This window comes from Capra hircus, chromosome 10, assembly GCF_001704415.2.
Source record: "Capra hircus breed San Clemente chromosome 10, ASM170441v1, whole genome shotgun sequence".
Classification (NCBI taxonomy): Eukaryota; Metazoa; Chordata; class Mammalia; order Artiodactyla; family Bovidae; genus Capra; species Capra hircus.
The window spans coordinates 40,452,443-40,474,338 of record NC_030817.1 but is presented as its reverse complement, the minus strand read 5'-3'; the positions used below and the strand labels follow the sequence as shown (position 1 = coordinate 40,474,338).

The window sequence follows — 21,896 nt, the reverse complement described above, 5'->3', positions numbered from 1 at the left end:
AGGGTAGAGATCAATGCTATAATACCTCCCAGACTATGATGTTTCAAATATCTAGATTCTCAGCCTCTCACAAACATGGTCCCCAAATATCATCTACCGTTCCCATTGAGAAGTGGGCACATAGATCGCTCCTTTGAGTCTCGGATATGACTTGCCTGAACAGAGTAGAATATGGTGGAACTGATGTTTTGTCGCCTGTGTGTTCAGAAGGTAATGAGTGTGGGCAGTTTCCAATTTCTGGTTCTTCAGATACTTTTTCAACCCAGCCACCATAATATGGGGCTTCCCAGGTGGCACTGGTGGTAAAAAAAAAAAAAAATCTGCCCGCCAAGGCAGGAGACACAAAAGACTCAGGTTCCATCCCTGGGTTGGGACGATCCCCTGGAGTAGGAAATGGTACCCCACTTCAGTATTCTTGCCTGGAAAATTCCATGGACAGAGGAGTCTGGTGGACTACAGTCCATGGGGCCACACAGTCAGACATGGCTGAACACACACACACACACACACACACACACACACACACACACCCCATAGTACGAGGAAGCCCATGCTGTTTATCAGGTCTTCATGAAGAGGCCCACGTAGAGAGAGACTAGACTGTGGGTTAGTCTCTGAGACTAAGGCTCAGCCCTAGTTGACCTCCCAGCTTATAGGCAACACACATGGGCTTCCCACACGAGTGGGCCAATTTTGAAATGGATCCTCCAGCCCATAATTGAGACACCCTACTTGATTTAAAGTGGAGCAGTGCTGAGTTCTGCTCAAATTGTAGATTTTTGAGTTGGATGAATGATTGCAATTATTTTAAACACTCAGTTTTGCAATGATCTCTAACGAAGCTAGATAATTGATATACTGCATGTTTGGGGGAGAATCCTTTCCTAGATCCTTTAAGGTACTCTCTGGGGCCTGAAATACTGCTTTGTTTTGCCTTTTCCTCTTGGTCCAGCTGAAGACTGAAATTAGCTGTCAGAGCTGAGTATATGGCAGAGACACAGGAAGCTGCTGGTCAGAATGTAGATGCTAACACAATTCCCAGCCTGCAGATTGTCTAGGTGTCAGCAGGACTAAACTTGTTCCTAAAAGGTCTTGTCTCAGTTTCTAAAGAAACATCAGGCTTCTTGTTAATAATCAGGAATGCAAATTATATCACCAAGGTATATTTTACAAAAGGCAAATACATGTCTTTTTTCTCAAGGATGATATATAATGTTAATCGGAATTAATTGGTATATTACACATGGCAGGGTAAAAAAGTTACAACATATAGAAAACAATTTGTCAGTGTGTACACACATGCTCCCATCCATGTATGCTAACAATACTAACCCTGATTCAGTGATTTTTGCTTCTTATACTTTATCCTAAGCAAAGGATCTAAAGAAGAACAAGGAAGATGCTTATTTAACATGGAGAAGTAGTAAAAATAAAAGTACATTATACCAGGCTCATGGAATATTATGCAACCAGTAAGATGATAATAATGAAGACCAGTAATCCTTAGTTTATGATGTAATACCAAATGGGGAAATCAGAGTATAAAATTATATGTTCATTAATTACTACTCTATAAAAACAGAGATACATATTGACAAATGTTAAGAGGGAATAAAAGTAAAATAAGCTATTTTAGGATTTTTCCCTTTTAAGAATAATACTTTTAACATTATAAAAGGAGAGATTGAGCGATGATCCATTAAAGATATAAAATCACTCTCCAACCCAAATAAGCTAAACATTTTCCTGATGAAGGCAATTATTGACCTGTTGAGACCAAAGCCAAGAACTAATACTTGGATCCTGTGGAATCTGTCTCTTAAAACATTATTTTAGATGATAATGTCTTAGAAAATAAGTCCTCTATAAGGTAGAGGTATATAAAATAAAGAGGTATATATAAAATATATATAAAATAAGTTTTATATATCATTTTTACACTCTGGGCATCTAATAAAAGAAAATGGAGGTAATTCAGAGATTTCAGTTAAGTTAGCATATCATAATTTTGGCTTTGCTTCCCACCCGCGCTGCCCCCAACCCCCCGCCACTTTTAACCTTCAATTTTTTCTTTCCTAGACTTCCAAAATATAAAGTGCTAAAATAAAACCAGCAACAACAGTTTCTACTTTTAAAGTGAACTTTAATCTGATTTTCACAAAGATCCACCCCAATTCAAAGTCACTGCTGTACCCCTGGTGCTAGTAAGATGGTGTTTGTCTTTTGCATTAAAAATTAAGAATTCTAGTCACATAGGAGAAAGAAAACCTGGTTTAGACTTCTCAGTGATCAAGTGCATGCCAGTAAAAGCAAAAGGTAACTGACTGCAATTGTGTCCTTGGATATTTAAAGCCAAACCCATTTTTACCCTGGTTAAACACTGGCTTTAAGGTCTCCTTTCTCTATCCTAAAAACATGCACAGGAAAATGGAGAAGAAAGACCTGGCTCACTCAAATTTCAAACTTCCTTCTTATAGCCCAGTGAGCGGAGTGGCAAGAAGGATGACTTCTCTGCCAGCCTTCTTGCTGGAGTCATCAACCTACTTCACCATGAGCCACATAAGTGCCATTCTAAGCATTAAACATACTTTTATTTGTGTGTGTAGCCAAACATTAAATACACATTTTCCTAAGCTAATGTCCAAGCAGAGCTGTTTACAATTTACTTTAAAAGATAAATGGCTGCTGGAACATTGAATCCATTTCAGAATTTGGTCGCATTGAGCCATTTTTCTTAGTCATAAAATAAATTCCATAGTAGAGAAAGATAATTCCATAAATCTGCCTCTAGGTATTAGAGCAACAAGAAGTCAGACATCAGCACTATCTGTAGCCCTTTTTGAATGAGCCCACTCAACACTACTATAAATGTAAACACATCAGTCAGCCAGTCATTAGGGGCTCAAGAAAAGTCTTGGGAGCTAAAGTATAAAATCCTATTTGGTTCCAAGGCTCCTAAGTTAAGCATCTTATTGCACACAGACAATAAAACAGGCAGAAGTCAAGATGTTCTCTACCAAGATAAACTAAAATTAAATGAGGTTAAATTAAATTAAAATAAATGAATAAACAACCCCTAAACTGAGTAACTTTTAGGAGGCCCACAGAGATGATACTTTCAGCTCTCAAAAGTCAAAAAGATTACTATTCTTTTTCTCATATACACACCTTAAATTGAGTTGTTTAAAAGAATCTACATTAACACCTCTTGATTAGTGTCAAAGTAAAAATTGCTTAATATTTAAGTGATGAAGTCTGTAGCATCAAGACTTTGATTTTAATTGGCCTGTGGTACTGTGGCTTACACTGGAGATGTTTGTGGGCTTTAACATTACAGAACAGCCTCCCATCTCTGTACTTAAACAGGCCAACAACATGTTTGGAAAGTAGAAAAGGTCCACTTAAATGATGTAAATGTTTAGATGGGTGATGAGAGACACTTGGAGCACCAAATTCTCTTGCAGTCTAAAATCTGCTCAAGTGGAAGGTGGCTCCAGGCAGAAATGAAGATCTATCTAAAAATGATAACTGCTACATCTCAATTAAAGTTTTTTTCTTTGAGAGTCTTTATTTGATACATATTTACTTATCAAGTTGGTACCTCAACTTGATAAAAAACCTGAGTATACCTGAAATCTGTGCTTCCCATTAAACAGCTATAAGTTTTAATACAGAATTTGCAAGTGTTCCAAAGTGTCATAATGACCGAACCAGAAAAATCATGGTTCTCACACAGAGCAAATGCAGATTCATTGGTGGTGCCTCTTTCCTGAACCCTGGAGCGACTGGGTCTCCACAGAACTAGATATTTGGGCCACCATGAGTAGAGTGGCACCTTTTCTAAACGTTAAAACTAAGTTTAAGACTACCTAGAAACTGGGTCATTTGTAAAGACATGGATGGACCTGGGCTTCCCAGGTGGCACTAGCGGTAAAGAACCTGCCTGCCAATGCGGGAGGTGCATTAGGACACGCATTTGGTCCCTGGGTTGGCAAGACCCCCTGGAGGAGGCCACGGCAGCCCACTTCAGTATTCTTGCCTGGAGAATCCCATCAACAGAGGAGCCTGGCGGGCTACAGTTCATGCGGTCACAAAGAGTCAAACACAACCAAAGTGACTTAGCACGCACACATGGATGGACTTGGAGACTGTCGTTAGAGTGAAGTGAGTCAGAAAGAGAAAAACAAACATTGTGTATTAATGCATATATGTGGAATCTGAAGACAACTGGGAGAGACGATCTCACGTACAAAGCAGAAATAGAGACACAGGCTTAGAGAACAAATGTGTGGATACCAAGGGGGAAAGGGGAAGCGGGGGATGAATTGGGAGGCTGGGATTGACATACATACACTATTGATACTATGTATAAAACAGATAACTAATGAGGACCTGCATAGCTCAGGGAACTCTACTCAGTGCTCTGTAGTGACCTAAATGGGAAGGAAATAAAAAAAAAGAGGGGATATACATATGCATATAGCTGATTCACTTAACTGCACAGCAGAAACTAATACAACATTGTAGAGCAACTATGCTCCAATAAAAATGTTAGAGAAAAGACTACACAGAATAGACCCAGAACCAGCATTCACTTGGCACCACGCTGTGGGGTCTGTTTTAACTGGTCAGTGGCCCATGCCAGTGGGCTGGCTAAATAGTTTATCACCTTGTAATATACAAAACTGAGGCAGTAAATCAGAGAACTCTCAAGGATGCCAACATTTGTATATTAGAGTTTTAAAGTCTCAGATATAGATTTTTTTTCTAAGCGTGGCAAAAGTCCTAGAGTGAGTTACATCTCCTCTGGGATATCAGCATAAAATCTATAGAGAGGAAAGGACACATCCAAATGAAATGAGCAGAATAATTCCAGCACTGAATCAATTTGATTCTATGTTATAAAATCACCATACGGCATGTAGGCCTAGTCTAGAGGTCAAAAGTTTCAGCTATATAGCTCAACTTCTCAAGAAGAGTCCTGACTTCTACTTTTTTTTTTTTATCTCATATAATCCCCATACCATAACTTTAAGTTTTCAGAGTCTAGTCACCCCAGTTATAACCCAAACCCAGGCCTGATGTCATTTGACACTCATGTCTTACACTCTCTTGAAGTGTGCAGATTACTAGCAGTGGCCCTGAACACCATGTCTATTCTGTCTCAATTTACAACTGAGAGAACCAAGGCCCAGGGAAATTATGTGCCTTGCCTGAGTGTGCAGACCCAGAAAACGTGCCTCTTTTCAACGCGTGTCTGTCCACTCTGATGCTACAGAATAAATGGCATTGGTAAAAAAGGAGCAATCAGGAAGGGCTACATAAGCAGGGACCAGTGCAAAACGAAAACGGGGGCTCCTTATTCAAAAATTATTAAGAATTTCAAGACGGCTAGAGCAACACATTCTAGGCACGGGGCCAACTGTGACTGCACAAGTAACACATCCATGGAACCGATCCTGGCTGCAGCTATGTCAGCACTTACTGAATTGTGACTCTTTAAGGCCAAGGGGGAGAACGTCCCTTTGAACACTGAATAAGCTAAAAAATGATCTATCATGTGGATAAGTGAATGAATGTGTAGGTGAATGAGTGAAAGAATGCAGCTAGAAAATTACACCTCAGACCCAGGGACAGGTTGAGTTAATACAGTAAGTCACCCTGAGAACTTGGTCCATTATTTAGATGACACAATTCACAATCTGAAAATACTTCACAACACAAAAAATTTCCTAGCCCCAGCATAAGGGAGTTGCCAGTACCATGTCCAAAATGTGAACAGCGAGGTTTATATGTGGTAGTGTTACAATGCTTTTATGTGCTCAAGAAATGCCAGCTTCTTGGCAGAACTAGTCTTGTGTTCTTTTTCTCTTTGTGTTTAGAAGTAGCTATCCAGATATATTTTACAGAACCTATCCATGTGCAAAACTACAAAATACTTCAGATGCGAGTATTTCATATATTGCCAAGCATCCCTGATTTGAAAACAGTAGTTAATAATAACAACATGACAATTTGTTGAGTTTTATTATGTCAGATACCATGCTCAGTGCTTTGCATTTATTTCTCCTGAAGAAAGACCTCAAAACATCAAACTGTGAATGAAGGAGATATATTATCCTGATTTTCCAGTGAGGAAATCAAGGTTCCAAGAGGTCGAGTGGCACATTAGACAGAATTTGCCTTTAGGACCATCTGCACTCCTGAAGACTGATAGTTCTTTGGAAGGTTGGCTATACACAAAATAGCAGAGCAAGGGCTACGGCCTGCCTTTAAGGAATGAGGCTTTTATCTGATAAGGACTGAGTGAAGTTTCACTTTGGTGAGCAAAAATGCAGTCATAAAACCCTGAAAGTAGAAATTTCTGATATTGAAAATCTAGGTGGTTAATTTTATAGCTTATTGCAAATTTGGATAAAGACAGGAAAAGGAGGAGCCTCCTCACCTATCTTTTATGGGGCTTCAGAATCTGATTCACTGCATTACTGTAACAGAAAAAGAGGCTGAACTGTATACTCAAGAGCGAAGGAAGACTTCGCCAGGCTGAGATTTCCACTCAGGTGGTCTGCAATATCTTTCATGAAGGGACAGAAAGGCAAAAATGTGGGTGACATTCATGATGACAGACTCACATGTGTCTCAGAACTGAGGAGAAGAGAGTTAATGTTTCTCTCTCTACCTCTCCAGATAGACGTGGCTTCATAATTATGGCTTGTATTTATTGTGATGTTTCAAAGTATAAATCTGGCAGGGGTATCTTACGCCTCATTTAAAACAAGCCATAGGGAAGAAAAAGAAAAAAAATATGAGAGCAAATTCATTTGATATATCCTGTCCACTTTTTTGTAGCATTGCCCACCAACGTCATAATTTTTACATTTTTTAACTGCCTAATTATATGAAAGTGCTGTTCCAGGGATGCAAAATTTTTTCATAATGGCAGAAAAATATTTCTGGCCAAACGCCAAAGTCTTCTAGCTTGTAAGCCCTCATGAACATGTTTACGTGGGGTGTATATAACATGCATATATAACAATGTATAAAAACAAATTCTGTTGTTGTTCAGTTGCAAATAGTTTGTAACAAAATGCTGATTTTGTACATGTTTTCAATAATAAACCAGTCTCTTCCCTGTAAGTTGATCATAGTGGTCCCATTCTCTGCCCAAGACTGCTGACTCCTTGGAAAATACCCTGATGCTGGGAAAGATTTAGGGCAGAAGGAGAAGGGGACGACAGAGGATGAGATGGTGGATGGCATCACCAACTCAATGGACATGAGTTTGAGCAAACTTTGGGAGATGGTGAAGGACAGGGAAGCCTGGCATGCTGCAGCCCATGGGGTTGCAAAGAGTCGGACATAACTTAGTCACTGTACAACAACAACAAAGAAATGGAAAGAACTGGCAAAAGTAATCATTACCAAGTTTACTTATCCATTGAGTTACTTATTTGCCTTCTCACAGGTCAGATGATTCAAGCTCTGTTCTGAGACATCGCGCCAGATGGCATCTGCACTAAATACTCATCAACCTATACAGAGATCATTAATGAGGATGGCTTCCAGGCGGTGCTGGTGATAAAGAACATGCCTCCCAGTGCAGATGTAAGAGACTTGGGTTCGATCCCTGGGTAGAGATCACCTGAAGGAGGGCATGGTAACCCACTCCAGTGTTCTTGCCTGGAGAATCCCATGGACAGAGGAGCCTGATGCATTTCCAGTCCATGGGGTCGCAAAGAGTCAGACACGACTGAAGCGACTTAGCATGCACATATGAGTGTTTTAAGGGAGATAAATGTCTCAAAAAGTTAAATTAAAGATGGCAGATGTACTGTATTGGGACTACCGTGCACTCTATTTCGCATAGAAGACTCTGCAAATCGATCAAGGTATCCTTTTTCTCCCTGACCTTAGATGCAGCCCCACACATTTCTACAACACACGATGCAAACAGCCTACTACCAATCAGGCTTGGCCTCTCTACTTTGAAACTCATTTTCCCTGCCTGTCCTATGTGTTCCATGGGGAATGGCTCTTCAGGGATGTAACTGAAAATTACAGGGAAATTGTGCCATGGTAGCGTATCAACCCCTGAGAGCTGAATGAAGTGCAATTACTGCTAACTGAAAATATTATCTATATATTTCTGAAAATTGAGTATAAAAACTATATTAGCAGCAATGAAGTTTTAAGTGATCTTGAAAGAAAAGGGCAAAGTGTTATAAAATGTAAATGGCAATAATAAATTTGAGAAGTGGGGCTATTTGTGTGTGTGTGTGTGTCTTTGTACAGATGGTTATATGCACATTCATGAGATGGGTTCATATTTTTTGAAATCACCAATAGATGTGATACTGTGTGGCAATTAAAATACGAAGATAAATAAACATTAAGGAATGCTACTACTAGAAAGAAACTTGGACGTCATTTAGAGTCTGTTTGATGCCCATCCCAACCTCACTTTGTGCTAATAAGAGCACTAGGGCCACAGAAGGCCTGGGCTTTGTCCAGAGATAGCTGGTTGGCTAATAGTGTTGCCAGGCCAGGCTTCCAGATTCCCAGCTCTGTCCTCTCACTCCTTTTTAAACTGCTCTGATGGCCTTTTCAGTGATGGGACCATGTTTTGAACTTTAAAATTACATTAAGCCTCACAAATTAGCTATTAAGCGTGTGGCAGAGAAGCAGAGAGGACAAGGAAAGAGTGAGGGAGAGATCTCTGATAACTTCCCACACTTCCTATCAAACACAGCATCTGATTTCCTGATTGACCTCTGAGGACATGAAAGCCTCACAAATTGGACATGGTCTTGGCTGTGAGTGGGCAGGGTGACTGTCACCTGAGGAACCACATCTGACAGGCCAAGAGACAGTGTCAGAGCCAGCAAAGGAGAGCCTGGTTATCTCCATCACCTCTGATCATCCATCCTTTGCTGAACCAGTCGCTTCACTAAAACCCCTTTGTACAGTCCTCCAAAATGGTCCCCTGGTCCCCCACTCCTTCTTTGTTTAGTCACCCCATGAAAGACAGCTGGATTTAGGAACCCTTCAATTCAGTTATTCAGGTAAATAATATTCACCCTCCTAAGAAAAAAGTGAACAACTGCTCACAGAATGCTTAGGGCAAAGTAGGACATGAAGACCAGTAAGGTTAATATTTTTATTGTTACTATCATAATGATTTAAAAGCCCCCAATTGACATTATAAAAGTAACATGGCCCTCCTCACTATTTACATTCTATGACTTTATTTCTTTCACTGAATGAATCAAGGAGATTTTATAGTGAGTGGTTTGACATCATGGGCTTTGGAGTCAGACAGGTTTGGGCATGAATTCTGACTCTGCCACTGTGTGCTCCTAGCAGGTACATAATTGTACTGGACAGAATAATGTTCCCATTCATCTCCAAAGATGTCCATGCCCAATCCCAAGAATCTGTGAATATACTATGATATATGGAAAGAGGAACCTTGTATATGTGATTAAATAAGGGATCTTAAAATAGGTGGATTTATCCTGGATTGCATCGGTGGACCCAATGTAATCACAAGGGTCCTTAAAAGGTGGACGAGGAAGGCAGAAGAATCCAAGGAGACATGACTATGGAAGAGAAGTCAGAGTTATAGGATGGCTAACTTTGAGTCTGGAGAAAGGGGCCACAGCAAAGAAATCCAGGAAGCCTACTAAAAGCCGGAAAAGGGAAGGAAGTGGATTTTTCCCTTGAGCCTCTGGAAAGAACACAGTCCTGCTGACACCTCGACTTTGGCTCAGTGAAGCCCATTTGGGACTTTAAACCTCCAGAACTGTCAGGTCAAATCCCTGTTGTTTAGACATCTAAGTTTGTAGTAATTTGTTACAACAGCAACAGAAAACTAACTGATGCTCCTGGAGCATCCATGCCCTTATCTAAAAAATGGGAGTAAAAAAAAAAAAAAGTGCCCCAAAGGGCTGACATGAGGATTAAATAAGAGAATGTAAATAAAACTCTTTAGTGCTTGGCAGAAATGAAGAACTCAATAAATGTTCACTGTCATTATGTATGATATCATTACACAGAGATGAGTTGGCTATGTGATGATTGTGATAAATGGTGATTCCATAAAGTGTAATTCATTGTATCATAATGATCCCTTACTTTTGAGTGGCACTTTGGTTTTTATGAAGCCCTTTTATCAACACTGTCTTATTTGATGCTCATTTTAACTGCGAGTCCAAGGATGAGGAGCCAGAGCCTCCGAGGGGGACAGGGCTTCCCTTAGGTCACTCAGAGAGCCCACTATTGACCAAAGTTAGGAGTCTGTCATTCCAGACACAGCAGGCTGCCGATTTCATCACGTGGTTTATAGAAATGTACACAGAGGGTATGGAGACTCTTGAAATGAAACAAAAATGATAAGGCCAAATGATGATGGGGTTGTTCATCCCACACAAGGCCATTTCCCATGTGGTCTCATCCAGCGGCGTTTTTTGCCCATGCCTCCTGCCCCAGCTCTCGCAAGTGCAGCCTGCGGCTTGTCTCAAATGCATCTAGTCAATTGTGCAAAGCACAAGGGAAAAGATCTCATCCTGACCGCAGCAGGCAATCACCTGATGCCCTGAAGCATGAAGTTTGATTACCCTTATCTCAGTTTATCATTAAATCAAAGACTGTTGCTACGAATACTGGACCAGGACTCCATTTATGAAATGATATACGCCAGTCAGCAGAAGTGAGTGAGTGCCCTTTTTCTCTCTTAATTTCTGCTTACCGTGAGGATGCTCTGCAAACTACGAAAAATAAAAAGTCTCTTCAGCTTTGAGCAGATTTTATTACTCTCTTCACTCTTTCACGAGCTGGCCGGGTTGCCTTTGGCTGCTATGAATTCTCCCTGTGTTGTGGGCAAGAGGTTTGTGACCTACTACCCAGTGGCCTGCCAACACTAGTCTTGATGTCTAGCACCTCGCTTGGATGGGAATATGAATGTTACAAGATGCTGGGCAAACTGCAGGTGCTCTGAGGTTTGAGAAACTCTGGCTATACCAGAGCATCATTTCCCCATTTGTGGTCAAGGTACCACAGAATGTGAGTCACTTGAGGAGTTTGTTGAAAATGCTAACACTGGGACCTCATGCCTGACCCAACCACACAGACCCATTGGTGCCGGGGCCCTGGGAAACTGCGTGTAGCCCTCGGTGATTCTGATCAATTTTAAAGTTTGAGGACCACTGGTAGAGATCAAAGATGTGGGTGATGACAGCAATGGGCCTGATTTTCCATGATGTTATTCACACTTTAATTGGCCTAGAGGGCAAATAGCATAGAACACATGCCAATCACCTACATTTTGTCCTTCAGCCCAACCATCAGTGGAGCCAGATTTCTGACATCATGGATCTGAAATGGCTGCTATCTGGGTCAGGGCTAGGCAACTAGACATCAAGGTCCGGGTACATCTCTAGGGCCTTGGAGCTCTCCTGCCAAATTCCCCTCTTCAGTCTGGCTGAATGTGTGGCAAGTGTGTGGGGGTGGAGGAGAGCTGATTGTAAAACTGGCTTCAAGGTCTATGTATCAGTCAAAGAGATATGACAGAACCACGTGTGAAAAGACTGCATAGTATAAGGGCTAAAAGCACGGGCCTTGGAGCCAGACTGCATTTACTTTCACTTAACAGACACTGAGATAAATATAGTACGCACTACAGGCCAAGCACTAGTCTAAGTGCCGTGCAAATATTAATTCATTTATGTCTCACAAACACCCTACCAGGTGGCTACCACTCATCATCGTCCACCTTTCATGTCATGAAACTAAGGCTCAGAGAGGTTAAGTAGTTTGCGCAAAATCACACAGTTTATTGATCACATAGCCAGGACTCATACCCAATAAGCTCGTGCCAGAGTTCATGTCCTTAACCACCTTACTAAGTTGCTTCTCACGGGCCCAAGTCCCCTGGTTCTAGTACTCATCAGTTGTCTGACCCTGGTAAAATTACTTAATCTCCCATCCCTGTTTTCCCCTGTGCAATAGGAGTAATAAGAGTAGCACCCACCTCAAAGAATTCTGACCAGAAGATTTAATATATTCACTTAAAAGAGTATCAAGCACACAGTAAGCATGTAATAAATGCTAATTCTGAGTTAGCTATTCATGCATCCTCCACTCTCAGGGGCAGCATGAGGATTAAATCAGATAACATACGTAAAGTACTAGGCACAGGGCCACAGCACCCGGTAAGCATACGGTGAGGGCTAGCTGTTATTATTAGGCAAGTTGAGCCAGGACGGTTTATTTTAGGTTTTGTCTGGAAGGCAACTGTGTTCTATGCAAGAGGAGGCAGCATGCCCTTCACTTCAGAAAGTAATTGGGTAGGAGCCAGACTAATTATTAAATCCAACAGGTTCTCTGCTTTATGTCACTGGAATATTCCTGAAAAGTTCCTAATACTGAATTGGTATATGCTTAACCCTTTTTCCCCATTGACCTATCTTATCATTTCTGATTGATCTTTCGTTGGCAGTGATTCTTCAGACTAAGAATCTGCTCTCAGACTGTCATGTAACCGTTAACTTATAAAAGACTTAAATATACCAAGGAAAATTGAACCACTGGAGCATTTCTTGGTCACGCAATTGGCTTAATCACCCCCTAATGTAATTGTTTTTATTTTACTTTTCCTTTAGTGTGTGTTCTCGTGCTTATACTACTGAGCACTTCTGGTATTTCCTCTCAGAAAGCTTATGTTGTTGTTTAGACACTCAGTTGTGTCCAGCTCTTCGCGGCCCTGTGGACTACAGCCTGCCAGATTCCTCTATCCATGCAATTTCCCACACTAAATACTGGAATGGGTGGCCATTCCCTTCTCCAGGCGATCTTCCCAACCCAGGGGTCGACCAAACCTTGGTCTCCTGCATTGGTAGGTGAATTCTTTACCACTGAGCCACCAGGGAAGCCCAGAAAGCTTATCACCTCCACTGTTTAATGTAACTGCGGACTGATTACAATTTATGGTAACTCAAGGGGTTAATAACGGCTTGGAAATCCTCCTACCCGAACAGCCGCACACAGAGGAGGGATGGGCATGGGGGGAAGCAGGGAGGAGGTAAGGGAGTTGGGAAGGCAGGATCAGGGGAGCCAGTAGTCGGGTGGTGAGTTTATCCTCAAAGCTCAGACTCAGGAAGGGGTGCTGGATCCCCAGGGTCACTCAAGGATGGGGTCTTCCAAAGGGAAGCATTACATTAGTAACTCCAAGTTGTTTGCTGCTACTGTTTCACTTGTTCTATCAGGAGAAGGTTGCCAGAGTTCCAACCCCGTTGCTTGCACACTTCACCAGGCATGATAGATTATAACTACAATCGAATAAGAAGTTAAGACTCAATTAACACGTTTACTACAATATTTGCAACATGTCTACTATGTGTCACACACTCTGCTAAGTTACAGGGGTGAATCAAGCAGTCTAAGCACCTGGGGGCTGCAGTCGAAGGAGCACCTGGAGTCCAACTCATGCTTTTCTTACGATTTCAACAAGTTGCTGCTCTCTCTCTTCCACTTCCTACCTCCACATCCTCCCCAAACCCCTATCTACATATGCAATGTGTTCTTTGTTAAGAGTCTACACCTAGTCTTTTCAAGTTAAAGCAAAAAGCTGAAGCCCCTGATGCAGCAAACTTCTAATCTGATTCTTATAAACCCCTCTGTGGGGGAAACTGGCTTGCAGGGTAACATGAGGCAAACCACGTGATCCTTTTGCCATGCCCTGTGTAACACTGAACCAGTTGGCAGTTGATGTGGGGGTTTTAGCTCTGATCACGAAGCAAACTCCTGAATCATCACAAGATTGATCCCATCCATTCTGATGGCTTAAGCTGCAGGGCCATCTGCTGATCGGCTCAGTACAGTAGACCAGAGACACTCAGTAAATATTTGTGGATTTGCCTGGCAAACTGCTTCTTCACACCTGAAACACAAGTCTAGGTCAGGACTCAGAAGAGGGCAAGTGAGCTAGACCCCCGCCCCCATCCCAGGGCCTTTGCCTAAGCTGTTCTCTATGCCTGGAATGCCCTCCCTCTCAGCACCTCGCCTACTGCGCCTCAGTGTCCACCTGTCCAAATCCTACCTAGTTCAAGGACCAGCTCAAATATCAGTGCTCCACAAAGCCTTCCCTGACCACCCTAGCCAGAAATAACTTCTCACTGCTCTCAATTTCCATAGGTCCGTGTGTGTTCTGGCACTTAAGACACTGGCCATTTTATTTTGGCTATGTGTTTACCTCGTCTTCAATACACCACTCAGTAAGGGCCTTGAGCTCTGGATCCATGTCAGTTCCTCTTTGAACTGTTTCCCCACCCTGGCACCTCCTTGTACGGAGTAGATACTTGGTAAAAATTAGCTGTATGAACAAATGGTTACCCCAGCAATGATAGAAACAGAAGCAACTGCAACATTCTTTATCCCTCTTTTTTCTCTCTCTCCTCCTTCTTCTTCTTTAACAGCTTTTAAAAATATATTTACTTGATCTACCAATTACCCAGGGGAGGTTTGGGGATATATGTAGACAACTCTGCGGACCAAAAAGTGTTTCCAGAGACCCTTCTAACGACAAAGGAGGCCTCGACGAATGTAGGCGCTGGGGGAGTCTGCGTCCCTGGTCTACTGACAGCTGGCTCCTGGGAATGGAAGTGTTATTTTCTCAAAGAGCTTCATCTGCTCTGGTTCATATGTGCCAGTTCCTCGCCTGAGCAGAAACTCCTGACTTTATTTTTAAATACAGACTCCAATAATAGGCTAAGTAATTGCAGATCTTCCCAAGGACTTTTTATACATGTACCAACATATTGGACTTTTTAAAACCCGTATTTCCTTTCCATAAATAAATGTTAGAAACCTTAAATTTCAGCACTATAGGTAGTGGTAATGTGTATATTTTTTCCCTCCCATAGGAATCCTGAATCAAAAAGATCAACCAAAAATGCTGATGCATGGGTGATGATTTCTCAAACAACATATCTGATTACTCACAGAGGTAAAAGGATTCTCCCTCAGCTATAGGTAAGAAAAGTGTATATTATAGTATAATATGCAGTCAAACTTCAGTAATACACTTTTCATCGTCATGCCACTAAAGCTTGAACAGCTGCAGCTCTCACTGTCTTTGCTGATGGGGCCCATAAATACTCCTGGGAAATGGGACAAAGATACATAATGGATCTTCACCTGCCAAGATGAGGGAAATGAATGTCAATCGCACTCTGACGCAGAAGCACTTTTTGGTAGACTGATGAATACTGCCATTTGTCCTGTGCCATGCAATTTTGGACAGGAAAACCTAACAGGGAAAAAATGGTGGGAGAAGATGCTAGCCTAGGACACTTGAAAAGAAGGGTATGTCATAATTATTTGCCTAACAGGAATTAAAATGAAGACGAGTGTGTCAATACAGTTTTGTTCAGAGAAAGGCCAAAAGTTAAGAGCATACATATTCTGCACATATCATTTCAATCAATGCAAAGATTTCCCTCAAAATAGAACTCTTTTATTGAAAAAGAATGTCAGAAGTATCAAGGAGTCAGAAAATTGCCTGGAGGTCCGGATTCCTGAAAACAATTCAGTGCGGTGATGGCACGGTGGGCTGAGATGTCAGGCAAACCTGAGTTCAAATACTGACTCCATTACTTCTCTGCTCTATGATCTCAGGACAATGACCTGACTTCTCAGGTGCTTGAGTTTCTTTTTCAGCTTTTTTGATAAAGCAGTGATAATAACAGAACCTGCCTTAATCATCCCAGCTGTCTGAGTGTTATATGACATAATTAAGATAAAGATCTTAGCGTAGTACCTAGAAATTAGTAAGCAGACTAATGATAAGTGATAGTTGTCAAGGTTGCTGCTTTCTCCTCTTTCTCCACCGTCATCATCACATCATCCCAGGTATCTTGTAGCTGATTTCATTAGTTCAGTTCAGTTCAGTTCAGTCGCTCAGTCGTGTCCGACTCTTTGCGACCCCATGAATCGCAGCCCACCAGGCCTCCCTGTCCATCACCATCTCCCGGAGATCACTCAGACTCATGTCCATGGAGTCCGTGATGCCATCCAGCCATCTCATCCTGGGTCGTCCCCTTCTCCTCCTGCCCCCAATCCCTCCCAGCATCAGAATCTTTTCCAATGATTTCATTAGTAAACATTAGAAAAAGAGGTGAGAAGACTAGCTCCCACCAAATTATGAGACCCTTTCCCCTTCCTATCAGTTCAGTTCAGTTCAGTCACTCAGTTGTGTCCGACTCTTTGCGACCCCATGAACTGCAGCACGCCAGGCCACCCTATCCATCGCCAACTCCCGGAGTTTACTCAAATTCATGTTCATTGAGTTGGTGATGTCATCCAACCATCTCGTCCTCTGTTGTCCCCTTCTCTTCCTGCCTGCAATCTTTCCCAGCATCAGGGTCTTTTCCCCTTTCTATATCAAACTCCAAAAGCAGTACTTATAAAATCTTTTTCTTTTAAAAGCTTGGCAACATAACCTTACAAACATGTCCACCTTATTCATGTCATTCTCGCTTTAATAAGCAATGGCTACTGTAACAGGTATCTTAACTGAGTAAGAGGAAGATTAAAAAAATGTTATAGAAGGCACTGGGTTCCATTAGGCTTGGGTCTCAGATTTTAGGTCCATTCCACGTTCTTTGTGATAGAGATAAAACAACGATACATTCACTTCTTCAAACAACCAGACAGGGTCTTTTTCTGTTTCAGTCATTTGGGATCACCAGCTAAAGGCACTTCATTCTTTTCTTCCCCTTTTTGATAGACTGAGTTTTAAAGGTCTAGGATGAGTGATGATTGAATGATTCTAATTCTGTAATTCTGGTGATTTAATTGTATCAAGTCTGAAGAGGCTTTTCTGTGAGTCCTGTAAGGTTGAGGCAAGCCTTCTCTTAAGTGGAACAGGCCACGGCAAGCCAGCAGGGTCTTTCTGCAGGTGCCCAACCCCCGCACCACCCCTAAAGTGGCTGAGGGGCCCAGCACAGGTTGGCAAACAATGGAAACTTCCTGTTCTGGGTGTTAACTTTAGTTACCACAGCCAGACAATGCCGCCAGTGGTGTGGAAGAAAAAATTGCTGTAGCCAGCTGTGCTGTTCACAGTCGGATGGATTCTGTGTAGCTCCAAATGGTGATGGAGCCAGCAGCCTGTTGTAGCCAAGGACAGAATGATGGATGATCTACATACTGTGTCCAAGTAGAGAGAATGGCAGAAGTTCACTTCAGGGTTGTTAAAATGCTAATCTGGGTGAGTTAACAAAAGCTCAATAGAAAAGAAAAGTTTGAGAAATAAGTATACCTCATGTGGTACCTATGTGGAGCACTGATTTGATTGCTCTTGGTTACATAAACAGTTGCTTTTCAAAGTAAGAACATTTCCTAGTTTTCCTGTTGGGATGAATGGAAGCAGATTCACTTATCAGCTGCATTGCCACTGCTGTCAGGTCTGAGGAGAAAAAGTCAGCCTGACAATAGCCACCGTAACTGAAAAGGTTACAATATGCTTATATGATTTTCATTCTCACCACGTGTCATGGGAATAAATCAAAACACACTTTTTTCCCCCAACTGGAAGTTGGCAGCTGTTCACAAAATAAGCTACAACCTAAGACACTGGCTTTGGTAGATTTTAACGTTAAGTCTCCATTCACAGGAGCTACTGAAAGCAAGATCTCCAGCTCCATTGACAGTTTCAACATGTGAATTACACTACTAGTACATTGCATTATTACTGTTGAAGGCAGGAAGATCGGTCCCTTGTAAATATCTGGTATGGACAATCTTGCCTTAAAACCTTTAGGATGAAATAACATGCTTCAGAAAAAGATGCAGATTTACATTTCTTGCCAAATGATCCAGTTTTGCCATTCTCTGTTTCTTTAGATTCTTATTAAGTTTAATGTAGAGAAACATGTCTGCCTCATGTGATGCTGGAACATTGGCTAGCATAGCTCCTCGCAAACGACAGGGACTCAATAAATGCTGACTGCCTTGCATACCCCAAGTGCCTCTTGCTTCCTCTAGGGATGAATCTAGAATGGGCAGGCTTAAAGTCTATTAATTGAAATAAAAGGTAATATTTTATCTTGCAATATGCTAAGGAAGGCGTTCACCTCCTACTCTTACACCAATAATGGTTAGGCATTCAGCCAGGCTCTTAACTCTGCATAAAATGCCTCAGAAGGGTGAAAAATGACCCTATTTCAGATGCATTTTTCACTCTTTGTAACTTAGTGAAACTCAAATGCAAGAACAATGACTAAGCTAATTACCAAGGTTTATCATAATGGAACAGCAAGAAGTGAAGAACTTCTCCAGTTTCAATAAGTCCTTAACAATTATGGGTATCTTCGTGAATCCAAGCTCTGATTCCTGCTTACTCTGCTTGTGTGCTTTAACGAAACAGAAATCACCACACAGAATTCAGGGGCCTACTTACCCCAGAACAGGTACTGGACAGATCCTTCCTGTTTAGCAAGCAGCGAAACTGGGTTTCTAAGTAAGTTACCCCCACTCTATAGTTTACGTCACAACCATCTTTCAAATCCATTAAATGAGGGGAGACAAGGCCAGATGGTGCTATTAGAGGACTTCAAAATAAATAAGTAACTAAGAAATAAATAAAAGAAGACAAGGGCAGAATGCCCACAAATCTCAATCAAAGTCAGGTTAACAAGCTGTTTAGTGAAGGAGAAGCCACTAGAATCCTGACACACTGTCCTGAATCACAGAAATGTTTCTCAAAAAAAGAGTTCACCTACGTAGCATCCCTCATAGAAACAAAGACAGGTAACAACTAGAATCCAGTCCGAACTGGGTGCTGGCTGTCAAAATCTCACCAAATATACCACTGGAAAAAAAAAACAGTCTGCTAAACAACACATTTGGAAATCTCAGGGATTTTTTGACTTAACTGTCTTTCTAAGGGAACAATCTAGGCACCTAAATCAAAGCAGACACCAACTATAAAATACAAAACTCAAGTTACGGCTGGGCTACAGTTTACTTGTTCAAGTTCATGGTAACATAGGCTTACATCTCAGAACTTATTTAGCAATTTCTATTTATCTGAGCCAGCTAAATGTCTGTATAGTACTCACCAGCCTGACAGAATATGCCTGTCACTTACTACATTAAACATGACTACACACAACTTAATTTCTTGAGCTAGATACCAAAGAGAGGGAAGGGATTTTTCAACCACATGAATAAGCCAGCATCAAAACCTATTGTTAAACCACCAAAAGAACAGTAAAATCCTCACCTTGAGCTGTCTGGGTTAAGATTTCTCAATTCTACAAGAAAGAAACCTTGAAAAATTTCTCCAAACAAGTATCTGTCCAATTCTGGGCAGGGAGGGGAGACCAAAGCAGATTAGAAAAATGTTAAACCTTCCCCTCGGACTTCAGCCTTGAATAAAAGAATCCACTTACTGGCCCAAATATCAAGTAGAGGGAAGGATAATCCTTAAAAAGCAACTCAACATTTTACTGCAGATTTAAATTCTTAGGATCCAGAAGTTCTTGGGAAAACTGTCCCAGTCATTTCTTCTCCCAAGTAACTGGAAACACTACGGTTATTTTTAAGGGAAAGCAGTCGCCCACAGCAATGGACATAACAGCCAATGACTGTTTACAAAGTCTGTATATCTATAATAATCCTTCTCTGTGAATCTCCCAGCTGAACGCGGTGAGAGGTTGGGATGCTGGAACTTGGGTTACTGACTGGTCCCCTCGAACGGAGAGCATTACTCTGTTTCTCTAACGCTGCTGCCTCACTCATCTCTAGCTCCTTGGCGTTTAGCTCTTCACAAGTTCGGGATTTAAAGAATCACCTGACACCAGTGGTCCCAAGAGTCTATAGGGCAAAAAATTTTCAAACCCAGTTCTCATCCACACCTTCAAGTTTTTATGACCTTTTTATTTCAATCCAAGCGTTATACATGATAGAGGAAGCTTTAAGCCCTTCCAAATTACCCAAGGCAGCTGCAGTATCAGTTTCTGCACACCAGGAACAAACACCACCGCTGTCAAGACGGGAAATAAAAGTTTCCCTACCTTCTCCTCACCATCCCCCTGCCAGCGGCTGCCGACGCGCGCGGCGGCTCCCTCCCGGCTGCGGATGCCTCTGGCCGCCGGAGAAGGAGCTCATGCAAAATTGACTCTTCCTTATTTGTTTCCATCCATAATTGATGGGTAGATGAGAATGTAACACATCTCAGCACTGGGCTCTTGCCGCCTGGCGGAGACCCTGTCCAAGACGCTTCCGTAAATCATTTCCAGCGGAAGAACAAAGCGCGGAAAGTTGCGGGGGAGAGTGGCTGGGAAGAGAGACCTGGGCGCCGGCTGCGAGGCGGGGGTGGACGGTGGGCAGCTCCGGGCCCGGGAGCCCGCCCGCGGTGTGCTCGGCCAGCAGGGGGAGAGGGAGGGTGGGAAGTGGCCGCCCTCCGGGCAGAAGCCTGGGGGCTGGGGAGGGGCCGAGTCCCCCGAGCCCCCGCCCCTCGGCACTACCGGTGGGCCGTCCGACCCCGAGGCGCACCGACAGGTAGCCGGCGTCGGCCGAGAGCTGCACGGGTGTCGGCGGCTGCGCTGCGCCCCTTCTCCTGGTGCGGGCGAGTGCTCGCCCGTCCACTGCTTGCCTGGCCCGGCGATGCCGGAGTCGGCTCCGGGGCTACCGGGCGGGCGGAAGCGGGCGGCGGAGACCGCAGCCGGCTCCTTTAGCCTCGGCTCGACGGTGGCGAGAGCTGGAGACGTGGTGCCCGGCACCTAAGCAGCTCGGGTTCCCGCTGATAAGGTGTGGGGGAGCGCGGAGCTGGCGCTGCCTGGCAAGAAACTTTTGCTAGCTCCTTCCTTCTCCTTTTTTTTTGGGGGGGGGGTGCACAATGTTGAAGGGCCCCTCCCCCCAAGCCTCCAGCAATGCCAGTTTTGACGCGTCCACCAAACCACTCCAGCCTTTTGCGCGTCCCTTGCACGGCAGGCGGAGAGCTGCTTGGAAAACAGATCAACTCTCCAGTGCCAACACACACACATCCGCACACGTACACACATACACACACACATTAGAAGCGATTCAGGCTCTAAGGATCTGGGTCCGATCCCCACCAGGCGCCTGGAGCATTAGTAAATTTTTATAGGGCTGTCTTACCTCATGGGGGGAGGCTTGGTTTAAAAAAATAATAAAAGCTTGTTACGCTCAGGGAGAAATGAAAATAAAAAAAAATTGAAATATATATATATCTCTGTGTCTCTTCAGGTTTTGGTTTCTTCGGTATAATCCTGAAACTCGCCGCCACCAGTCCTTGCAGCAGCGGCAGCGACAGCAGCAGCCGGACCAAGCGGGAGCAAAACAAATCGAGGCACGGCAAATGGTGTAATTCGATCCATCTCCAAGTCAATCCATCAGGCGAGCCGGAGTCTCGTTCCCTCCCCGCACTCGGCAGCTCGAGGCGCGGGGCCCACCCCCGGGCGCGGACAGCAGGAGGCGCGGGCGGCCCGGCGCGCTCGCTCGCCGGAGCGCCGCGGCCAGCGCCGCCTGGAGGCCCCCAGCCCGGCGCCGCGGCCAGGCTGACCCCTCGGTGGCCTCCGCGTCCCTCCTCCCCGGCTCTCGGCTGCGCGCCCTCCCTCTCGCCACCTCTCAAGAGCTGCTCCTTCCAGCAACTCCCAGCGCCTCACTCATCCGGCTCGCGGCGGCTGCTGCAGCCTGCGAAGCAGCCTTTTCGCTTTTCCCCCTTTCTCTCTTTTTTCTCTCTCTGAAAGATTTTTCAGAGCTTTCCTCCAGACATCTAGAGGACAAATCATTGCAGCCCAGAGGATCTGCAGGCATAGTTGTTCCGTAAAGTTATGCCTTACTTTCTGATCTAAGATTTATTTTTTTATGCACAT

The 21,896-nt window shown here is 43.3% G+C and overlaps 1 protein-coding gene across 11 annotated transcripts in view; it reads right to left on the bottom strand.

Annotated features, from left to right (window-relative positions):
* Positions 1 to 21,459, bottom strand: part of SEMA6D (semaphorin 6D) — a 57,079-nt gene extending 35,620 nt beyond the window's left edge. For 5 of the 11 annotated variants that reach the window (XM_018054157.1, XM_018054159.1, XM_018054164.1 and 2 more), the window contains exon 1: positions 20,073 to 21,144. The gene's annotated coding sequence lies outside the window, so the exon portion shown is untranslated. The other 6 variants (XM_018054160.1, XM_018054165.1, XM_018054163.1 and 3 more) reach the window with 3 other exon arrangements.